Source organism: Lolium perenne, chromosome 2 (genome assembly GCF_019359855.2).
Source record: "Lolium perenne isolate Kyuss_39 chromosome 2, Kyuss_2.0, whole genome shotgun sequence".
Classification (NCBI taxonomy): Eukaryota; Viridiplantae; Streptophyta; class Magnoliopsida; order Poales; family Poaceae; genus Lolium; species Lolium perenne.
In genome coordinates this window covers 204,432,577-204,442,000 of record NC_067245.2, presented here as the reverse complement: position 1 = coordinate 204,442,000, position 9,424 = coordinate 204,432,577, and the positions used below count along the sequence as shown (strand labels likewise).

Sequence of the window (9,424 nt, the reverse complement as noted above, 5' to 3'; positions counted from 1 at the left end):
TTCCTTGAGTGATAAGATTGATGCTATTATGTCTATGCTTGTGAATGATAGGACTAATATTGATCCTAATAATGTTCCATTAGCTTCATTGGTTGCACAAGAAGAACATGTTGATGTAAACTTCATTAAAAATAATAATTTCAACAACAATGCTTACCGGAACAATTCTAGTAACAACTATAGGCCATATCCTTATAATAATGGCAACGGCTATGGTAATTCTTATGGGAATTCTTACAACAATAATATGAGTTCACCCCCTGGACTTGAAGCCATGCTTAAAGAATTTATTAGTACACAAACTGCTTTTAACAAATCTGTTGAAGAAAAGCTTGGGAAAATTGATATACTTGCTTCTAAAGTCGATAGTCTTGCTGCTGATGTTGATCTTTTGAAATCAAAAGTTTTGCCTAATGAGAATCATCATAATAAAATTGTTACTACAGCAAATGCCATTCAAGTTAGAATTAATGAGAATATAATATTAATGGTTGAACTGCGTGCTAGGTGGGATAGAGAAGAAAATGAAAAACTAGCTAAAGAGAAGAATGTAGCTAAAGTTTGGACTATTACCACCACTAGTAATGCTAATGCTACACATGTTGCTGCACCTCCTACTAATAATAATAAAAGAATTGGTGTTAGCAATGTTTTCACTTCTAATGCAAAGCGCGAAAAACTGCCTGAAACTGCTAAAACTGTTGAAACTGCCTGTGATAAAGCTGCTGAAATTTTTTCCAACATTGGGGATGATGATCCCATTACTTTAGATTATAATGGTTTGAATTTTGATGATTGCCACATCGAAAATACATTTGTACACCCAAGCATGGGTGTGGGTGCTTCCACAGCCGTTAGATGCTTGGAGATTCGGATAAAATGCTAGGTGAGAGAAATCATCTTACATTATTTTCTTCAATTTCGCATAGCTCGTGGGTCCCAAACAGAAGCAAAAAAAGCCTCCCGACATGGCACCAGGAATCCCGGATGCAGGGCGCACTGTACGCTGCTGTCCGCCGGACTGCTGCGTCTCCTCTCTCACCTGTCTCGTCCACCATCCTCTCTTTCCACCTTCTGCGCGTGACATTCTCTCGTCCACCCCTTCCTTGCGCGCCTCCATTTGCTGCACCATGTCTCAGTCTACTATGTGCAGCAGTGATGCAGCACCGGCGGCGGCCGGATGCGGCTCGTCCTCCACGGGCACACCTCGAGCCGCCGAGCGTGGCGTCCAGGAGGATGGCGGCGGCGCCAACGCACCGTCTGCGGCAAGCGCGCATCGAAAGATGTCCGGGTCGATGATCTTGGCCTCGGTGCTGGGTGACAGCAGCCCGGCCATCTCGTGCCGACGTCCGTGGACGCGCGGATGGCCGTGCTCTCCGTCAGCCCGTACCCGATCTCCACCTGCGGTAGCTGCCTCGGGTGCACTACCATGGCGACCAAGATCGGCGGAGGCAGCGGCAAGTAGGTGACATCGTAGGCGCTAATGTAGCGCAGCATCTCGGGCAACTCGATCTTTGGAGACGGCTTCAGGTGCGCGACCATGACGACCGGCCTCCGACGACGGCTGCGGCAACATCATAGGGCGCCGACAGCCACCGGGGGAGGTGAAGTTATCCTGTCTTCTTAACTTCACCAACAGCCTGTCGTCGTGCTGCGGCGGCCGGGCCGGCGCCCGCCGGGAGGATGGACGTGCAGGTCCGCTCTGGACCATGCGGAGCACATGCCACGCGGGAGCAGGTTGAGCGGTACGTCGGCGCCATGGACCACATCACCATGAGATGCTCGAGGCCGGGTGCCGGGAGAGCCCCAGACTGTTACAGATTTGCTGAATCACAACAGGAATCCATGGCGTAATCCCACTTAAACGCATAGGAGCGGGCGAAAATGCCAATCTAGCCAACACATAGTATTCATGCAGCTGGTTTTTTCATGATTGTATACTAGATACTTACATCAGAGCTACAAAATTTAGATACATTTGCTGCTAACTGCTCAAGTCTCTTACATTTCTGATGACTACACTACATACATTATACATTAGAGCTGCAATCGCATAGGCAGCCTGCAGCCAGCGTAGTAATGAACCAGGAACTATGACACAACAGGGCACAAAGATGACATTGGCCGGCGACGAGAAGTTCAGGTGCGCGTGCGTGCGTCCACCAGCAGTGAGCAACCTCGTCGCTGACGTGAAGTCCAGGTGCGCGTGCGTGTGGCCGACGACGGCCAGCAGCTCGGCAGCTGACGTGAAGTCCAGGTGCGCGTGCGTGTGGCCGACGACGGCCAGCAGCTCGGCAGCTGACGTGAAGTCCATCCGCGTGCGTGTAGTCGTCGACGGCAAGCATCTCGGCCGGCGACGTGAAGGCCAGGTACGTGTACGTGCGGCCGTCGACGTCGAGCAGGCATGTATTGCTCCTGCGGCGAGGTAGAAAGAAAATGGGGCGAATTAAAGAGAAGGCAACCGAAAACAAGACCGAATCACAAAACTGAGGGAACCCAAATCTGATTGAATGCAAGCAACGGAAGAGAACTCGCGCGGTGAAAAGCCAGGCGCTAGTCCATGCCGCAGCTCAAATCTGCCCGGCCGCCGTCTTCGTAGCTCCACCCTTCTTCCCCGACCCCTTCGTCGATGCGAAGGCCTACAGCGCCTGTCGCTGCCTCGCTGGTGCCTTCGTGGGCGGAGGCGCTGGAGTCACCGCCTTGCGAAGCGCCGGGACGAGGTACGAGCGAACCGGTGTACTCTGTTACAGGGGAGAAGAAACATGCCGATTCGGCCCCTTCCAAACACTGCGAAAATGTCTGCTTGGGAGTTCAGCCGGCGACCATTGCCTGCACGCAGCGACTCTTCGCCGTAAGTACAGAATCAAACTCAAGTGAAGGGAGAAGAGAAGAAATCTGATTCCGGCGACGGCGTGTTGTACCTGCGCGCCGCGGGGCACGGTGGAGAGGGCTCTAGGACAGGGCTCCTCCGGCAGCGCCGTGTAGCTTCCTGGTGGTACCACGGCGACGTGTGCACGACGGAGCAGCACGAGGAAGATGGCCGGGGGAATATCACCGATCTTTGCCGCGCGGCCACAGCACGAGGATACAGGAAAGGGAGGTGAGGGATGGAGGACAGGGCCCCTGCTTAATTTCTGGATACAGCGAGGGGCAGCCTCTCACCATGTCCCCGACATGAACAGTCAGGGGACCGTGTCAGCGCAGTGAAAGGAACGAGGATGTGACAGAAAAATTAGAGATGAGGAGGAAAATGTTCAATCCGGCAAGACTTTGCACGAATCTCCAGGTTGAAACGAATGGCAAAGAGTACACCCACACCCATGCTTGGGTGTACAAAATCCGCACTCTTGCCACATCTCTGAAGTTATAAAGTTCTTGCAAAAACTTGCTAAAAGTCCTAATGCTAGTGCTATAAATTTGGCCTTTACACATCATATTACAAATGCTCTCATTAAAGCTAGAGAAGAGAAACAAGAGCGCAAAGCCTCTATTCCTAAAAAGCTAGAGGATGGTTGGGAGCCCATCATTAAGATGAAGGTTAAAGATTTTGATTGTAATGCTTTATGTGATCTTGGTGTAAGTATTTCTGTTATGCCTAAGAAAATTTATAATATGCTTGACTTGCCACCGCTGAAAAATTGTTATTTGGATGTTAATCTTGCTGATCATTCTACAAAGAAACCTTTGGGGAAAGTTGATAATGTTTCCATTACCGTTAACAATAACCTTGTCCCCGTTGATTTTGTTGTCTTGGATATTGAATGCAATGCATCTTGTCCCATTATATTGGGAAGACCTTTTCTTCGAACTGTTGGTGCTATTATTGATATGAAGGAAGGTAATATAAAATATCAATTTCCTCTCAAGAAAGGTATGGAACACTTCCCTAGAAAGAGAATGAAGGTACCTTTTGATTCTATTATGAGAACAAATTATGATGTTGACACTTCGTCTCTTGATAATACTTGATACACACTTTCTGCGCCTAGCTGAAAGGCGTTAAAGAAAAGCGCTTATGGGAGACAACCCATGTTTTTACCTACAGTATTTTGTTTTTATTTTGTGTCTTGGAAGTTGTTTACTACTGTAGCAACCTCTCCTTATCTTAGTTTTGTGTTTTGTTGTGCCAAGTTAAGCCGTTGATAGAAAAGTAAGTACTAGATTTGGATTACTGCGCAGTTCCAGATTTCTTTGCTGTCACGAATCTGGGTCCATCTCCCTGTAGGTAACTCAGAAAATTAAGCCAATTTACGTGCATGATCCTCAGATATGTACGCAACTTTCATTCAATTTGAGCATTTTCATTTGAGCAAGTCTGGTGCCATTTTAAAATTCGTCAATACGAACTGTTCTGTTTTGACAGATTCTGCCTTTTATTTCGCATTGCCTCTTTTGCTATGTTGGATGAATTTCTTTGATCCACTAATGTCCAGTAGCATTATGCAATGTCCAGAAGTGTTAAGAATGATTGTGTCACCTCTGAATATGTTAATTTTTATTGTGCACTAACCCTCTAATGAGTTGTTCTAAGTTTGGTGTGGAGGAAGTTTTCAAGGATCAAGAGAGGAGTATGATGCAACATGATCAAGGAGAGTGAAAGCTCTAAGCTTGGGGATGCCCCGGTGGTTCACCCCTGCATATATCAAGAAGACTCAAGCGTCTAAGCTTGGGGATGCCCAAGGCATCCCCTTCTTCATCGACAACATTATCAGGTTCCTCCCCTGAAACTATATTTTTATTCCATCGCATCTTATGTGCTTTTTCTTGGAGCGTCGGTTTGTTTTTGTTTTTGTTTTGTTTGAATAAAATGGATCCTAGCATTCACTTTATGGGAGAGAGACACGCTCCGCTGTAGCATATGGACAAGCATGTCCTTGGTTTCTACTCATAGTATTCATGGCGAAGTTTCTCCTTCGTTAAATTGTTATATGGTTGGAATTTGAAAATGATACATGTAGTAATTGCTATTAATGTCTTGGGTAATGTGATACTTGGCAATTGTTGTGCTCATGATTAAGCTCTTGCATCATATGCTTTGCACCCATTAATGAAGAAATACATAGAGCATGCTAAAATTTGGTTTGCTTATTTGGTTTCTCTAAGGTCTAGATAATTTCTAGTATTGAGTTTGAACAACAAGGAAGACGGTGTAGAGTCTTATAATGTTTTCAATATGTCTTTTATGTGAGTTTTGCTGCACCGGTTCATCCTTGTGTTTGTTTCAAATAAGCCTTGCTAGCCTAAACCTTGTATCGAGAGGGAATACTTCTCATGCATCCAAAATACTTGAGCCAACCACTATGCCATTTGTGTCCACCATACCTACCTACTACATGGTATTTTCCGCCATTCCAAAGTAAATTGCTTGAGTGCTACCTTTAAAATTCCATCATTCACCTTTGCAATATATAGCTCATGGGACAAATAGCTTAAAAACTATTGTGGTATTGAATATGTAATTATGCACTTTATCTCTTATTAAGTTGCTTGTTGTGCGATAACCATGTTTACTGGGGACGCCATCAACTATTCATTGTTGAATTTCATGTGAGTTGCTATGCATGTTCGTCTTGTCTGAAGTAAGAGCGATCTACCACTTTATGATTAAGCATGCATATTGTTAGAGAAGAACATTGGGCCGCTAACTAAAGCCATGATCCATGGTGGAAGTTTCAGTTTTGGACATATATCCTCAAATCTCAAATGAGAAAATTATTAATTGTTGTTACATGCTTATGCATAAAAGAGGAGTCCATTATCTGTTGTCTATGTTGTCCCGGTATGGATGTCTAAGTTGAAGAATAATCAATAGCGAGAAATCCAATGCGAGCTTTCTCCTTAGACATTTGTACAGGCGGCATAGAGGTACCCCTTTGTGACACTTGGTAAAAACATGTGCATTGTGATGATCCGGTAGTCCAAGCTAATTAGGACAAGGTGCGGGCACTATTAGTATACTATGCATGAGGCTCGCAACTTGTAAGATATAATTTACATGATACATATGCTCTATTACTACCGTTGACAAAATTGTTTCATGTTTTCAAAATCAAAGCTCTAGCACAAATATAGCAATCGATGCTTTTCCTCTATGGAGGACCATTCTTTTACTTTCAATGTTGAGTCAGTTCACCTATTTCTCTCCACCTCAAGAAGCAAACACTTGTGTGAACTGTGCATTGATTCCTACATACTTGCTTATTGCACTTATTATATTACTCTATGTTGACAATATCCATGAGATATACATGTTACAAGTTGAAAGCAACCGCTGAAACTTAATCTTCTTTTGTGTTGCTTCAGTACCTTTACTTTGAATTATTGCTTTATGAGTTAACTCTTATGTAAGACTTATTGATGCTTGTCTTGAAGTGCTATTCATGAAAAGTCTTTGCTTTATGATTCACTTGTTTACTCATGTCATATACATTGTTTTGATCGCTGCATTCACTACATATGCTTTACAAATAGTATGATCAAGATTATGATGGCATGTCACTCCAGAAATTATCTGTGTTATCGTTTTACTCCGCTTCGGGACGAGCAGAACTAAGCTTGGGGATGCTGATACGTCTCCAACGTATCGATAATTTCTTATGTTCCATGCCACATTATTGATGTTATCTACATGTTTTATGCACACTTTATGTCATATTCGTGCATTTTCTGGAACTAACCTATTAACAAGATGCCGAAGTGCCAGTGGCTGTTTTCTGCTGTTTTTGGTTTCAGAAATCCTAGTAAGGAAATATTTTCGGAATTGGACGAAATCAACGCCCAGGGGCCTATTTTTCCACGAAGCTTCCAGAAGTCCGAAGACGAAACGAAGTGGGGCCACAGGGTGCCCAAACCCGGCCCCCCCCCCCTTGGCCGTGCCGCCCTGTCATCTGGGGCCCCTGTGCCCCCACCAGACTTGCCCATCCGCCGAATTAAAGCCTCCGTGACGAAACCCCCCCTACCCAGAGCCACCATAAGGAAAACCTTCCAGAGACGCCCCCAACGCCGATCCCATCTCGGGGGATCCAGGAGATCGCCTTCGGCACCCTGCCGGAGAGGGGAATCATCTCCCGGAGGACTCTACGCCGCCATGGTCGCCTCCGGTGTGATGTGTGAGTAGTCTACCCCTGGACTATGGGTCCATAGCAGTAGCTAGATGGTTGTCTTCTCCCCATTGTGCTATCATTGTCGGATCTTGTGAGCTGCCTAACATGATCAAGATCATCTATCTGTAATTCTATATGTTGCGTTTGTTGGGATCCGATGAATAGAGAATACTTGTTATGTTGATTATCAAAGTTATATCTATGTGTTGTTTATGATCTTGCATGCTCTCCGTTATTAGTAGATGCTCTGGCCAAGTTGATGCTAGTAACTCCAAGAGGGAGTATTTATGCTCGATAGTGGGTTCATGTCTCCGTGAATCTGGAGGGGTGACAAGAACCTCTAAGGTTATGGATGTGCTGTTGCCACTAGGGATAAAACATTAGTGCTATGTTCAAGGATGTAGTCACTAGTTACATTACGCGCAATACTTAATGCAATTGTCTGTTGTTAGCAACTTAATACTGGAGGGGGTTCGGATGATAACCTGAAGGTGGACTTTTTAGGCATAGATGCAGTTGGATGGCGGTCTATGTACTTTGTCGTAATGCCCAATTAAATCTCACTATACTCATCATGATATGTATGTGCATGGTCATGCTCTCTTTATTTGTCAATTGCCCAACTGTAATTTGTTCACCCAACATGCTGTTTATCTTATGGGAGAGACACCTCTAGTGAACTGTGGACCCCGGTCCAATTCTCTTTACTGAAATACAATCTACTGCAATACTTGTTCTACTGTTTTCTGCAAACAATCATCTTCCACACAATACGGTTAATCCTTTGTTACAGCAAGCCGGTGAGATTGACAACCTCACTGTTTCGTTGGGGCAAAGTACTTTGGATGTGTTGTGCAGGTTCCACGTTGGCGCCGGAATCCCTGGTGTTGCGCCGCACTACATCCCGCCGCCATCAACCTTCAACGTGCTTCTTGACTCCTACTGGTTCGATAAACCTTGGTTTCTTACTGAGGGAAACTTGCTGCTGTACGCATCACACCTTCCACTTGGGGTTCCCAACGAGCGTGTGCTTTACGCGTCATCAAGAGTGTCCACTAGTGAAAGTGTAATCCCTAGGCCTTGTTCCTAAATACTGAAATCACTGCTTGTTTACTGTTTTACTGCGTTACTACTGCTGCAATACTACCACCATCAACTACACGCCAGCAAGCTATTTTCTAGCACCGTTGCTACTGCTCATATATATTCATACCACCTGTATTTCACTATCTCTTCGCCGAACTAGTGCACCTATTAGGTGTGTTGGGGACACAAGAGACTTCTTGCTTTGTGGTTGCAGGGTTGCATGAGAGGGATATCTTTGACCTCTTCCTCCCCGAGTTCGATAAACCTTGGGTGATCCACTTAAGGGAAAACTTACTGCTGTTCTACAAACCTCTGCTCTTGGAGGCCCAACACTGTCTACAGGAAAAGGAGGGGGAAGTAGACATCAAGCTATTTTCTGGCGCCGTTGCCGGGGAGGAAAGGTAAAAGGTACTCACACTCCGGACCTCGGCTACTAAGCTATTTTCCGCCGTCGTAAGTACTCAAAGCTATTTCCTTTAGATCCTGCAATTGCATCTTTTTGTTTCTTGTTTACACTAGTAAGGCATAATGGACAACAATGAGCTTTTTACTCTATTTCCTGATTTAAGACATGGATGGTTTGATCCGAAAATTAAAAAACCCATGGAACAAGTTAGTATGAACACTTTGAACACCATTGTTGCTAATGATATGGAAAATTCTAAGCTTGGGGAAGCTGGTTTTGATGAGCATGATATTTTTAGTCCCCCAAGCATTGAGGAGAAAATTTTCTTTGATGATACTTTGCCTCCCATATATGATGATTATAATGATAGTGGTCTTTTGGTGCCACCTACTATGGAGAGTAAATTTTGTTGTGATTATACTATGCCTCCTACACTTGATGAGAATAATAATGATAGCTACTTTGTTGAATTTGCTCCCGCTATTACGAATAAAATTGATTATGCTTATGTGGAGAGTAATAATTTTATGCATGAGACTCGTGATAAGAATGCTTTATGTGATAGTTATATTGTTGAGTTTGCTCATGTTGCTACTGAAAGTTATTATGAGAGAGGAAAATATGGTTGTAGAAATTTTCATGTTACTAAAACACCTCTTTATGTGCTGAAATTTTTTAAGCTACACTTGTTTTATCTTTCTATGCTTGTTGCATTATGCTTCTTGAACTCGTTTATTTACAAGATTCCTTTTCATAGGAAGCATGTTAGACTTAAATGTGTTTTGAATTTGCCTCTTGATGCTCTCTTTTTGCTTCAAATACTATTTCT

General features: G+C 44.3%; 1 long non-coding RNA gene across 2 annotated transcripts; it reads right to left on the bottom strand.

Moving 5' to 3' along the window:
- Positions 1-1,909: 1,909 nt before the first annotated feature.
- LOC139835260 (uncharacterized) lies at positions 1,910-3,328 on the bottom strand. 2 transcript variants are annotated; one of them, XR_011751045.1, is made up of 3 exons: positions 2,922-3,302; positions 2,532-2,829; positions 1,910-2,415 (listed from the first exon to the last, which is right to left on the bottom strand). It is a non-coding gene; the product is annotated as an uncharacterized lncRNA (long non-coding RNA). The 2 variants fall into 2 exon arrangements; XR_011751044.1 differs by having other exon boundaries at positions 1,910-2,829; positions 2,922-3,328.
- Between the last annotated feature and the right edge of the window lie 6,096 nt (positions 3,329-9,424).